We start from the raw sequence: 14,318 nt of genomic DNA, 5'->3' as shown, positions 1-14,318 counted from the left end.
ACACGACTGGTAGGATTGGCGGTTAGCAGGGCACTAAAATGCGGAAACACAAGGAGTTCAGCTAGTATCCGCATCGGCAGCAGTGTCTACGGAGCAACTATCTGTCTACCCGGAATTAGGGCAACATCTGAAAATAGGGCACCTTACCCTTGCCGATAAACTCTGACAGATGTCATGTAACGCCAAAAGGAGAAAGATAGTATCACTGCCTCTAGCCCGTGGGGTCACGACTTCGAATCTAGGACGGGTTAGAGATTTTCTTCGCCAGGCGATTAGGTATTCCTGTTCTCCTAAACTTATCTTCGTCGACGAACAAGTCATCAAAGTAGCGTCAAATGGAAGGACTTGCTCAAAGTGGCGAGAAACCTCAAAAAGAGTCTCCCATTCAGTAATGGCATACCATTATTTCATTTTTACTGAGACTACAACCTTTATTTTCATATTCCAGTTGCACTGTTTTCAAACATTTTAGGCGTTTAATATTGAGTTTCCTGAGCATTGTAAACTTTTCCGTTATTTTCTGACATAAATTGTATTCACTTCGAATTTTTGATGAAACAATAATTTTTTTTTAGTTTTGCTTTTTGATCTTATCTGGTCCCAGGAGTCCCCTTGCCGCGGGTGGATCACCAGCAAGCCCAGATAATTAGGCCTACACTGATAAGTGAAAAAATTAATTATTTTATTATTAAAAGTGAATACCAGAAAACCGAATGCGAATTACTAGAGTTCTCGTCAACTTCGCCAGTCAGGGGATTACAGTGTTGACCATGTGGATGTATCGTCAGAATAGCGTGTGGCGATACTTCAATCTACGTGGCTACGTTGACATTAGACGTGATTGGTAGGTAAGACGAAGGGTTTCTGTCGTCCATTGCGCCAAAAAAGATAAAACAAAATACATTGATTTACAGAGTACAAGTCATCTAACAGTAGCCAAGATTATCACAAAACCAATGTTTTTAATCCAATATTATTACTCAGTTTAAGCTTCGTTGTAAGACCTCGAGTGCCAAAACCGATCGTCCTTATGTATCAGGTGCGGTGAGAAAAATCGAAATTTCGGCTGCATTAATATTGAAAACTTTTTGCAGTCAATGGGGAGCGGTACAAAGTGCACAGATGGATGTGGACACACAATCTTCGTAAACATAAAAAAGCGTACGCCATGCGTGGCATGGTTGTAAGTGAACACGAACTTGGAACAAATGTCCACAATTCAAGCACACACAACTTTTTCGAGTCCAGCCACAAATGGCTTTCAAAGTACTGGGCACAAGTAAGCAAAAGAACCCATTATTGTACTGTCACACGACTGGTAACCTGTCACTAGAAACAGTAAAGGCTGGAAAACAGCTATGAATATACTTGCAGAGTAATCTCAACCAGAACAACCACGTAAAAGTAATTGCAATAAAAGCTGAAGACTCATAAGAAAACACAATTGCCGGACGGAGTGCCCAAGCGGTCGCAGGTTCGAATCCTGCCTCGGACATGGATGTGTGTGATGTCCTTAGGTTAGTTAGGTTTAAGTAGTTCTAAGTACTAGGGGACTGATGACCTCAGAAGTTAAGTCCCACAGTGCTCAGAGGCATTTGAACCATTTTTGGAACACAATTCACCCACGAAAAATGTTTCTTACAGAACCGTCGTTCGACTTTCCATTGAGTATTGCTCATTCGTCTGGGATTATTACAACAATCAGCGATAAAATCAGAACCCAATTTCAGTTGCAGATTGCCTATTAACGTATTCCAGGTGCAACAAACATTTGATTTTCAGTATATCGCATAATTATTGGCTCAATATAAAAATTTTAAATGCTGCAATGATAAAAGCTGTAACCTTAAATTAAACGTGTACCGCAAGAAGTTAAGTATTACAATTAGAACTCTGTGTTTGTCTTGCGGTAACGTAATTCAGGGCGCGCAAGTACCTAGACTTTATTCACTCAGTGTTTGGGAATGAGAGTATTTAGCGACTTCCAACAAACTTCACACATAACATCAAACCTTAACGAAAGTTTTTCTCTCTCACCTCCTCCTCCCTCCCCCCCCCCCCCCCCCCAAACCCCATCCCCCTACACACACGCACAAAAGATATATGGACATTCTCTGATCATGCAGTAGAACTCCAGCATCAGGCATGGCGTTTTAATTTATTACTTCTTTACAACCGATTCTGTTCGCAACACATTTTTCAGACACTGTCAATATGTAGCACTAAATGTACTTGCAAAAATGTATCATTGTGCGACACACAGTTCAGAACATACGACGTCATGAACATGGAGATGCGTGCAAAACTTACTTTTGCCTGAAATAGAGCGCAAATTACGCAGACCATATTCATCCAGTGTTTGGTAATGAGAGTACTTAGCGTCTTCCAGAAAACTTTGAGCATAATGTCAAACATTTTCTAAACTTACTCTCGCCTACACGCTTAACGTCATATAACACATTAAATCATTTGGAAAGTAATTAGACGTTTTATACGTGGGAATTTATTTAAAGAATATGGGGTTTACTAGTATGAGTGAAAAGAGAAATAAACGCTTTCCTTAGCTTTTTTATAAGTAGAAAATCGTGCGACAATAAAACAATTTCGTAAAGTTACTGACCGGAGATTCAGTAAGAGTACAATTAAAGTGTTCAGATTAGTGATAATTCTCAATAACTTAATAATTTTGCGTAAAAGTATAATTAAAATTATAGCGCCACACAGTTTTCGATTGAAGATAGAAGAAAAACAAATCAGTAAAACGACGTAATAAATCAAGTCCTGACAAATACAGATTATGAAGTACAATTAAAATGTCAGTGCTTCAAACACTTCCAGTTGAAACAGAAGCCAGAGAAAGAGAAGGAATTCCTCTATAACAGTGTGCTTGAAATTTTGACTAGAAAATGCGGAACTGGAAAAAAAGTAAAGCGTATTAATGAGAAAGTTACGACAGGTTACAGAAGAGCGAGGGAAACTAATACATGGTGCAGAAAGATCTGCGTGCCTGGCAGTCAGGGCTCCATTCTTTGCATACTAGAACGACAAAAAAAGCAGACCTAATTTCGACCACTGTATATTTTCGGTAGTAAATGAATACCAAATAAAATGTACGAGGGCGTGCTGAAAGTAATGCCTGAGACTACTTTTTTCAAGCGAAAACTCTTAAAGTTTTTAAAAATGAAACCATCATTAACATTCTACACCTTTATTCTTATTGTTTACATATTTATTTTTCAATATAGTCATCCTGGCGGTGAACACATGCCTCTCAACGACAGACCGGTTTGTTAATACCTTCAGTGTAGAAAGTTTTATTTTGTTGCCGGGACCACAACCTCACCTCTGCTTGCACCGCTTCATCACTATCAAAGAGAAGTCCTCGAAAGATGAAAATCGGATGGGGCTGAGATTGTATGGAGGATAATCGATGGCATGACAGTGAAATCAAGGAAGAACTTTGGAAATTTGAGGTAAGTTCTTATGGGACCAAACTGCTGAGAATGTCGGTCCCTAAGCCTACATACTACTTTATCCGACTTACGCTAAGGACAACACACACACCCATGCCCGAGGGAGGACTCGAACCTCCGACGGAGGGAGCCACGCGAACCGTGTCAAGGCGCCTCAGACCGTAGCTGTGGCAGCGCTCATGTGTGGTCTGGCATTATCATTTAGAAGGAGAGTATGATCCACGTGTGGACGGTGTCTTCGAATTTCAAATTCGTTTACAGTACATTGTTTCTCACGCACACGCATAGTTACGTTACTCACCGCCAGGTAACACGCTACAATTCGGAGCCCTCTAGCGGCATAGAACTGCAAAGTTTGTTTTATAAGTTTTCACATAAAAAATTTGGAGGTATTACTTTTCAGCGCTCCCTGGCTACATCTAGTGTCTACATACAATACGGAATAAGAGAGCAGGCCATCTTGTGTGGTGAGTAGCGTGTTGCGTGAGAATGGATAGTTAGATTCCAGGTACGGGCATATTTGTTCTTATTTGCTTATTTCAGATTTCTTGATGTGGCGTACGGCAGCTTACAGTAGGTCTTTTCTGGAAGCACACTAACACGGCTACATATAGCAACGTACTGTCTTTTTGCTACACAGTCATCCATTTTTGTTGTGTACTTTTGCCAATGATGAACCAGAGCCTGCAGGTTACGCTGATGAAAAAAGTGAGCCAGCTGGGACTAGCCAGTCGTACAGCTTTGACGGCAACGTACGAATCTGGAAAATGTTGGAAAAGTAGTCCACTGTCACAGCTCCACAGAAATACAAGTGTGAAGGTACTTAAACAGAACTGTACGGTGAATGTGAAAGGTCAGTCCAGCCAGGTCTGGAAATGTGTTCCATCGTCGCAAAACTATTGTAGGGTCTGGCGTTATCATGGTACAGGCGGCAGTTTCGCCTCCTCTGACCTGAGCGTGGCAAATTGGGCTTTCAAATGGGTCAAATGGATCTGAGCACTATGGGACTTAACTGCTGAGGTCATCAGTCCCCTAGAACTTAGAACTACTTAAACCTAACTAACCTAAGGACATCACACATCCATGCCCGAGGCAGGATTCGAACCTGCGACCGCAACGGTCACGCGGTTCCAGACTGTAGCGTCTAGAACCGCTCGGCCACTCCGACCGGCTTGGGCTTTCAGTATAGTCAATGTCGAACTGTAGGGTTCTGCATTTAGCGAAAAGGAAAAAAAAACCTATCCCGGATGGCTGTGCACATCACTTTTCCTACAGATGGCTTTGACTCTTTCTTTGATGTAGAATTCGCTGTCGTCTCTCCACAGACTATGTTATGGATTCCGCCCTATAGTGGTGACACCACGCCTCATTTCCAGTGGTGATGGTGTCCAGAAAATGTCACCCACAGCCTCGTGTTCAGCAGGAGCAGAAATATTTCTATTCGATGATTTATTTGGTCTTATTTAAGTAGCCATAGGGACAGTCTGGAACAGTCTGGAACACACTTCGCGTTAAGCAAGGTTTCGTAACATCTTGTCTAAGGCATTACAGCCGTCATTCAGCTCTGCACAGAAGTCCTTGGCCGTAATTCACCTATCATCACGTATGGGTTGATCGAGATGCCGTTCATTATGAGGTATGACAAATGAGCATTGTCTTGAAGGGAACACCCATTTCAGCACTAACTGATGCGCAGTACCCACAGTCTCACATTACTTAGGTCTATTGCAAGTGGCGTTGCATTTCAGTTGGGGCAATTTATTTAGCAGTAAGGAGTCCAGTGACATATCTCGTATACGCACCACGTAGCGCCGTCTTTGAACGCTCCTCTGCTGCTGCCATCTGTTGCAAGGCAACGAAACTAACAGGGCATTAACGGGATTATTAAAAATTATTACTACGTCAATTATCAAAGAAGCACAGGATTACAATTTCTCAAGCAGCTAAAATATTGCTGAGAATGCAGCGTAGAAGCCTTTACGGCAAATTGGATGGTTGGATTGGGAAGGAACACTTCCGATTTAGAAGAGAAGAAGAAACAAGTGATTCTACGGGACTCTTAAGAACCATATGGGAAATATTTATTGACAAATTTAGAGAAATTTCTGCTGATTTGGAGAAAGCTTTCAACGGAGGTCAACGGAGCAAGTTGGTGGGTATTTTGGAATGGAAAAAAGTAGATTGAAGGAGAGACGACAGGTACCGGGTTCATATTTACAACAGAATAAGGATTGCATATGAAATGTCATAAGGAAGCAGCATTGGAAGAGACGTTACATAAGGTTGTTGTCTCTCCCATTTGTTGTTCAATTTATACCTGGAAGAGATTATTGCGAAAGGCTTAGCTGCAAAAAGGGGTATATTTATCGGTGGGAGGTGAATGTAATGTATAAGATTTTATGACGAGATGGTATTAGTGGCAGAAAGCGAACGAACTATTAATAAAATGCAAAAAAGATCTGAATGAAGCTTGTGTGGAATATGGGTTGAGAATCAGCACAGCAAAAACAAAGAGTATGGTGATCGGCTTAAGAAGGAGATTGGCAAAGATTAAGACAGGACAGGTTACTATTAGCCAAGTCAGACCATTTAAATGTCCTGGAAGTGCAATCACTGAATATTTGAGATGTCACCAGGAAGTGAAAACTTGCGTTAATATATCGAAAGAGACAGTCAATAGAAAGATGAGGTCGTCATGTGGCAAGCTAGATAAAGTTCTGAGGAAAAGGCCAGGCAAGTGTTTTATCTGGAGTGTGGCCTCTATGGAGCACAGACATGGACACTGACACGAGAGGATGAAAAAAGACTAGAAGCATTAGGAGAAAAGAAAGGACAAGTTACGTGGAAAGTGTGAGTAAAGATAGATCGTCGGAAAGGGTGGGTGCTAGGAGAACACTGGAGTAACTTGTAAGAAAAAGGAAGAAGAACCGGACGGGACATTCGTTGAGATGGGAGTGCTTGATAACAGACGCTTTGGAAGGACTAATTTGTGAGAGGAAATTGAGAGGAAGGTGGAGATACAAGATAATAGACGATAGGGAAGTGAAAACTACACGGACCTGAAGAAGACGACAGAAGAGAGGAGAGGGAGGGAGAGAGAGAGAGAGAGAGAGAGAGAGAGAGAGAGAGAGAGCCATTGTAACTCTCCGGCCAGAACACTAATGATGATGGTGATTATTATACCAACATAATCTGGCTCGGACACCCAAAGTCAACCCATAAAATAGTGGCCATTAGTTTCGCAACAGCCCTCGTAATAATACAGAAATCAGAATACCGTCGCACCACAGATAATTTACTTGGCGCGGCTGGGTAAAATTAAAACACCTTCCTCGGTTAACGCAAGAAAACAAGGAAGCAGGCCAAGTCAAACGACTGGGCACAGTCAAACCAGAGGCTGGCTGCCAAAGCGTCGAGGTGGTTACCCAGTGGTGTCTACAAGCAGAGGGACCGGACCTGCACGTAACACTGACGCAGCAGAGAGCCGAGACACTTTGGTCTGGATAGCCTGACCACTTCCGAGCCATGGACTTGTGATTTATGTGGTAGAAATCGATACTTTAGCAAAACAAGGACAGTCTACATTCTACATGTCGATGGGATTCCATGTTCTGCAAGTTTCCTTCCTGGACCTAGCTCCTGTTTACTAGAGGCGGACAGAAACGGTTTGTTACATTACTCACCGTAATACTGCTATCGTTATTGTAGGAAGCAGAGAGATATTTTGAATTTACTCACTGGTAAGGACTGTCATTTACCTAACAGATATTTCTTTGTAAGAAAAGTTTTAAATTATGCCACAAGCTATAAATTAGAACTGTGCTTTGACAAAAAAATTCAGTGCCCAAGTTACGTAAAGTTTTACTACAAATTTTTTTTGTAACGAAAGTTATTCTTTTTTTAACAAATGAATTAATATTGGCTTTTGCATCATTCTATTTCTGACGTTATTCATACTACAGCCAAAGATTTCATTATTACCTAATTGTCCAAAACCTGTAAAAATTATGTTTTGATAATCTAATAAATTAATGACCGCTTTATTTTCGGTTCATTTTCTGATTATCTCGGTTCGTAAAATGGGATAGGATGGATACCAGTTGCAAGATGCCTCAGGAAAATTATTTACTCGGCAATATGCACGAAAACAATGTCATTTAAGCAATAAAATTCCAACTACGCTGGTCAGCGTATTACACTTCTAGTTATAAAAAATCTAGATCTTACTTCATGATGCCGTTGGTTAGTAGATTGGCTTCATTTAGCGGTAAAATAGGGCACAGGTTGATCTCCTTGCCATATCATAGCCAATAACAAGAGCTCACACTACTTTTGATGTTATGTGAATTACTCTTGCTGCATTTGTACTGTGCCCAATAAATGCCATGGCTTGCCTATATCAAACATCCGCCAAACGAACCATTTCAGTCTTCACTGCTCCGTACTTCGGAACAGACTTTTTACCTCCTCACTTTTGTATAGCCACACCGGCGAATACGCACAACCAACGACACCAATCGTCTCCTCGCGACTCCGAACTGCTACTTTTTTGGGGTGCTCGCACGCCCAGCGATAATGCATTTAAAATGTATTACACTCTTTGACAATGTCTTTTCCTTGACTGGGCCAGCATGTCTATTTACAAAATGTTAACATTCCATGCGTATTCCCTTTCTTAAACAACAAATAGCATTTGTAACTTGACAACATATTTACAAGAATAATATTCAGCAGAGCTAAAAAAACAAACTTCGCAAAACACGTAGAAAATGTACTATCATCTACAGACTTGTAGTGCTGTAAGACCTTCTTTGTTCCGTATCCTCTCATTGATCAGTCCCTAGAGTTTGTACACGGTGGAAAAAATCACCCTGTAGACGAATGTTAGTTTGACAAGTGACGCGGTACGGCGCAAGCCTCTCCCACGTCGTAACGAAGGGATGAGGCGATTGTTCCCGAGGTGAAACCGCCATTTGCAGGGACGAATATGAATACTGGCCTAATGATTTGAAGGGTATGAGAGACAACGAAAGGAAACTGCCGAACAAAGTAAAAGAATGTTTACTTCACAACTTCAGTTCCGTAGTCAAATCTGAGTGAAACGTGTGTAGTTTCCAGCTACAGAAAAACCTACATGTATCGACTGAAGAACGAATGGTTCGTTTTTTACAAGTAGTAGCGAAAATTGGGCAATTTATCAATTTAGGATACTAGCACCAAACCTACGAAGTACCAGATAGTGAGATTAATTTATCATTCACTAAGTTTTTCACTCACACTTCTTGTTTAATATTTGCTGACACTTCCTCTGTTTCTGTCTGTTGCGCTTATTTTTCGGTCTTTAACTTATTTTTGTATGTCAAAATATTATCAAGATTCATTTTCACAATTTTATCGTATTCTCTTTCAACTAGATTGAACGTAAATAATTCTAATCTCTTGTTTAATTTAAGAACTAGCCATTTCATTTTCACTTTTTTTTTCTAAAAGTGACACGTTATCTGCATCCGTTGGATCATTGTGAAGGTAACATTTCATCAGATATCTTACATCAGTTATTAAGTGGATACACGATGCCGCCCCGCAAATGGCGGCTTCAGTATGGGAACGATACGCTACAGGTAGTGAGCGGTCCGGCTCGCCAGGACTCCCAACAAAGGCAAGCATAGCTCGCGAGGAGGAGGTTTATGGAGCTGTCTGTTTGACCACATACGATACATCAGCCAACAGATGTCGTCGGGATATGAGGCCACGAAGGTGCGTCCACACAATGGGTTTTTCTGTTGAACTTAGTACATGTGGTCACATTTTCGAAAGTGAAACTACGCATGCGCATCTGTCCGGGCATTATTTTCTCTGAATGAAGGCCTTACGTAAAAGCGCGTTGATTCCCTGGTTCAGTGGAAACCTCTTGTGCCGGTTACCAGACGACAGGCAGCTGGGACACATATATGTTTCGATGTGTAGTATGTTGAGGTTATGCTATCAGGTGATTTATATGCAATAATAGCTGCTGACTCCAAAGAGAGTACGTTGAAATTTCTAGACTGTTACAGACATATGGAACGCCACTTCTAAACGTAAGTTTAAAAAAATGAAATGTGATGCCTTGAGCTTCAAAGATTAGATAAAAAGTCTCCAGTCAATTCACTGTAAAATTTAGAAGCACAAAACAGAAAAGAAGAAACCTACGAATTTATGAAAAGTTCATATGAAAACTGTGGACGAATGTTTATTTATGGTGACTTTAGAGCACAGCACTTGAGGAGTCTGACATCTGTACAAAGAAAAAGAAAGGGGCTAGGTGGAATCAACAAATTACCAAATTGAAACAAAGGACATCAGCGCCGCAAAAATTGGGATGGTAGTATCAAGAGTGTAACGGGAATCCCACTGCCAAATACAGGAGAGAGAGCGGATAGGTGTAAAGAATACATTGAAAGCCTCTATGAGGGGGGAAGATTTGTATGATGTGATAGAAGAAGAAACAGGAGCTTATTTAGAAGAGATAGGGCATCCAGTATTAGACTCTGAATTAGCTTTGGAGGACTTAAGATCATATAAGGCAGAAGGGATTGATAACATTCCATCAGAATTTCTAAAATCTTTGGGGGAAGTGGCAACAAAACGACCCTTCACGTTGGTGTGTAGAATGTATGAGTCTGGCGATATATCATCTTACTTTCGGGGAAATACCATCTATAAAATTCCGAGGACTTCAAGAGATGACAAGTGCGAAAATTATCGCACAATCAGCTTAACATCCTAAGCGTCCAACTTGCTGACAGGAATAATGTACAGAAGAATGGAAAAGAAAATTGAGGATGTGGCAGATGACGATCAGTTTGGCTTCAGGAAAGGTAAAGACACCAGAGAGGTAATTCTGATGGTGCTGTTGACAATGGCAGCAAGACTAAAGAAAAAATCAAGAAACGTTCACAGGATTTATCGACCTGGAAAAAGCGTTCGAAATTTTTGTAAATTTGTGGTAAGATATCACGAGACCAAAGTGCTTAGGTCATCGGTCCATAAGCTTACACACTACTTAATCCAAGTTAAACTAACTTACCCTATGAACAACATACACACTCACACACATACACACACACATACACCCGTGCCCGAGGGAGGACTCGAACCGCCGACGGGGTCAGCCGCGCGGACCGTGACCAGACGCCCTAGAACGCGCGGCTACCCCGCGCGGGTAAAAAGCGTTCGACATTGTAAAATTACACAACGTGTTCGAAATTCTGAGGGTAAGCTATAGGGAGAGACGGTAATATACAACAGAGAAAATAATAAGAGTGGACGACCGAGAACGAAGTACTCGCATTAAAAAGGGTGTAAGACAGGGACGTAGTTTTCGTCGCTATTGTTCAACTGTTCAATCTACACATCGAAGAATAAATTATGGAAATAAAAGAAAGGTTCAGTAGTGGGATTAAAATTCAATATGAAAGGATATCATTGATACTATTCGCTGATGACATTGCTATCCTGAGAGAAAGTGAACGAGAATTACATGATCTGCTGAATGTAATGAACAGTCTAATGAGTACAGAAAATAGATTGAGAGTAAGTCGAAGAAAGATGGAAGTAGGAAACTAGCCAGCAAAATAATAACGGAACAAGGAGGACAACCTAAGCAGACTTTCTCTGGCAAAAAGGGCGTTCCTGGCCAATAGAAGTCTACTAGTATCAAACACAGGCATTAAATTGAAGAAGAAATTTCTGAGAATGTACGTCTGCAGTACAGCATTGTATGGTAGTGAAACATGGACTGCGGGAAAACCGGAACAGAAGAGAATCGAATCATTTGAGATGTGGTGCAACAGACGAATGTTGAAAATTAGATGGACAGATAAGGTAAGGAATGAGGAGATTCTGTGCAAAGTCTGGCAGGAAAGTAATATGTGCATAACACTAACAAGGAGAAGGGACAGGATGATACGGAATCTGTTAAGTCATTAGGGAATGACTTCCATGGTATTAGAGGGAGCTGTAGATAGGAAAAAACTGTAGAGGAAGAGAGAGATTGGAAAATACCGAGCAAGTAATTGACGATGTAGGTTGCAAGTGCTACTCTGAGATGAAGAGCCTGGCACGGAAGAGAAAATTCGTGGCTGGCTGCATCAAACCAGTCAGAAGACAGATGAATCCCTTATCTTTAAAAATTGATATCTTCTAAACGGCTTATGAGCTGTTAACGAACAGAATATCCACACATAGTTCCTGAACAGTTCTATTGGAAAACAGCAGGATTTCTGTTGATGCTGAAAAAATTCTGAGAATTAAAAATGAGTTAAAGTACAAAATAAATCGCTTAGCAGTAAGTATTGTGGCAATATTAGATAAAAGACTACAGTAACTGTCTACAGAGGTTTGGTTCTCATTGGGATTAATATAAATAATACTAAATAAAATTAATGTTGACCATCTCACCGAATAAGATTGAAATAACCCAAAAAACAAAAACCCCATCAAAACTCTAATGTCGCTACGGAAAAGCTGGTGAAAGGCTAGCCCAATTCATGCATAATACCCATGGTAGGCATCAGCCTAAAGTAATTATTATTCGTTAAAAAGTTCATGTGTAACCAACAGAAGACCTTATGATGGATGTTCTATAAAAAGACAATGAAATCGACATTTTTGGAACGGGTCATAGGAATCAACATGCAAGTCATGTAAAGGTTTACATGTGTAGTTTTTACAGTAATATACATTGAAGAGCCAATGAAAGTGGTACACGTACCTAATATCGTGTAGGGCCCCCACAAGTACTTAGAGGTGTCGCAACACGACGTGGCATGGGCTGAACTAATGTATGAAGTAGTACTGAAGGGAAATGACAGCACAAATCCTGCAGGGCTATCCATAAATCCGTAATAGCACGAGGGGGTGGAGATGTCTTCTGAACAGCACGTTGCAAGGCATCTCAGATATGCTCAACAATGTTCATATCTGGGGAGTCTGGTGGCCAGCGGAAGTGTTTAACCTCAGAAGAGTGTTTCTGGAGCCGCTCTGCCGCAACTCTGGACGTATGGGGTGTTGCATTGTCCTTCTGGAATGGCCCAAATCCATCGGAATGCACAATGCCCATGCATGAATGCAGGTGATCAGACAGTATGTTTACACACGTGTCACCTGCCAGAGTCATATCTAGACGTATCAGGGGTCACATATTACTCACACTGCCCACACCCCACCCTTAAAGAGCCTCCACCAGCTTGAAAAGTCTCCTGCTAACATGCAGGGCCTATGGATTCATAAGGTTGCCTCCATAACCGTACACATCCATCCGCTCGATAAATCAGAAACGAGACTTGACCGACGAGGCAACATGTTTCCAGACATCAACAGTCCAGTGCCGGTTTTGACGGGATCAGATGTGGCGTAAAGCTTTGTATGGTGCAGTCATCAAGGGTACACGAGTGGACCTTCGGCTCTGAAGGCCCATATCGATGATGTTTCGTTGAATGGTTCGCACGCTGACATTTGTTGATGGCTCAGCAGTGAAATCTGCTGCAATTTGCAGAAGGGTTGCACTTCTGTCACGTTGAACCATTCTCTTCACCCGTTCTTGCAGGATCTTTTCCAGGCCGTAGTGATGTCGGAGATTTGATGTTTTCCCGGATTCCTGATATTCACGCTACACTCGTGAAATGGTCGTACGGGAAGATCCCCAATTCATCGCTACCTAGGAGACACTGTGTCCCAATGTTCGTGCGCCGACTATAGCACCACGTTCAGACGCACTGAAATCTTGATAACCTGCCATTGTAGCAACAGTAAACGATCTAACTACTGTACCAGACACTTGTTGCCTCATATAGGCGTTGCCGACCGCAGCTCCGTATTCTGCCTATTTACATATCTCTGTATTTGGAAAAGCATGCCTATAGCAGTTTCTTTGATTCTTCAGTGTATAAAGTGTATGTAATTTAGTTGGTTCTACAACGATAAATCGAATCTGCATAAGGGCAGCGTCCAAGTTGTTCTGGAAGCAGATCGCTTTGAGAGGCCCGCGATTACATTCACGTGCGAACTGTTCACGTGTCGTTTACGAAATGGCTCTGAGCACTATGGGACTCAACTGCTGTGGTCATCAGTCCCCTAGAACTTAGAACTACTTAAACCTAACTAACCTAAGGACATCACACACATCCATGCCCGAGGCAGGATTCGAACCTGCGACCGTAGCAACACCGCGGATCCGGACTGGAGTGCCTAGAACCGCATGGCCACCGCGGCCGGCCGTGTCGTTTACGATTCAAGTCTTTAAAATTTTCTGTGAGACAAGTATAGTGACTCGTAAAATTCTGCAAGAGTTCGGGTATTTAGAGAAGTTTTCGACAGTTGCAGTTGCAGTCTTTAACTCTGAACGCGTCATCCGACAAATCTTCGCCCTCTTAGAGGTGTTCAGTGTACTCTTTCCATCCCTCTTTCTGTTCACTCCTCTGCATTTAACAGCAGAATTTACCTTGCATTATTACTACAGGGTATACTAAAAAAAAGCCATGCTCTGCTTAATTACAAGAATCCAATGAAATGTAATTCTTCAATTATTCTTCAGTGTTGCTCACCAGTGTGGGGACCCGTACCAAATAGGATTACTGCAAGAGACACAACTGGTCTACGTATGGCTGGTACATCTTGTCACACATTCGGCTAGAAAGCACGAGAGCGTCATGCTCAACAAAATGAGTAGCAGGCATTAAAGTGAGGCGTTGTGTTTCACGGAGAGTATTACTGTTGAAGTTTTGAGATAAGACCAGAAAGATAAGAGAAATCCGATCTCGTACTGAGGCTCACTGGAAGTCACCCTCACACGCACCATTAACG

At 41.6% G+C, this 14,318-nt stretch overlaps 1 protein-coding gene across 1 annotated transcript in view; it reads right to left on the bottom strand.

The window, feature by feature from the left end:
- The window catches only part of LOC124774910 (adenylyl cyclase 78C-like), a 723,787-nt gene that overhangs the window by 301,129 nt on the left and 408,340 nt on the right, over positions 1-14,318 (bottom strand). The gene's annotated exons all lie outside the window — the stretch shown is intronic.

Source organism: Schistocerca piceifrons, chromosome 2 (genome assembly GCF_021461385.2).
Source record: "Schistocerca piceifrons isolate TAMUIC-IGC-003096 chromosome 2, iqSchPice1.1, whole genome shotgun sequence".
Lineage (NCBI taxonomy): Eukaryota > Metazoa > Arthropoda > Insecta > Orthoptera > Acrididae > Schistocerca > Schistocerca piceifrons.
This window is presented reverse-complemented; position numbering and strand designations above follow the sequence as displayed.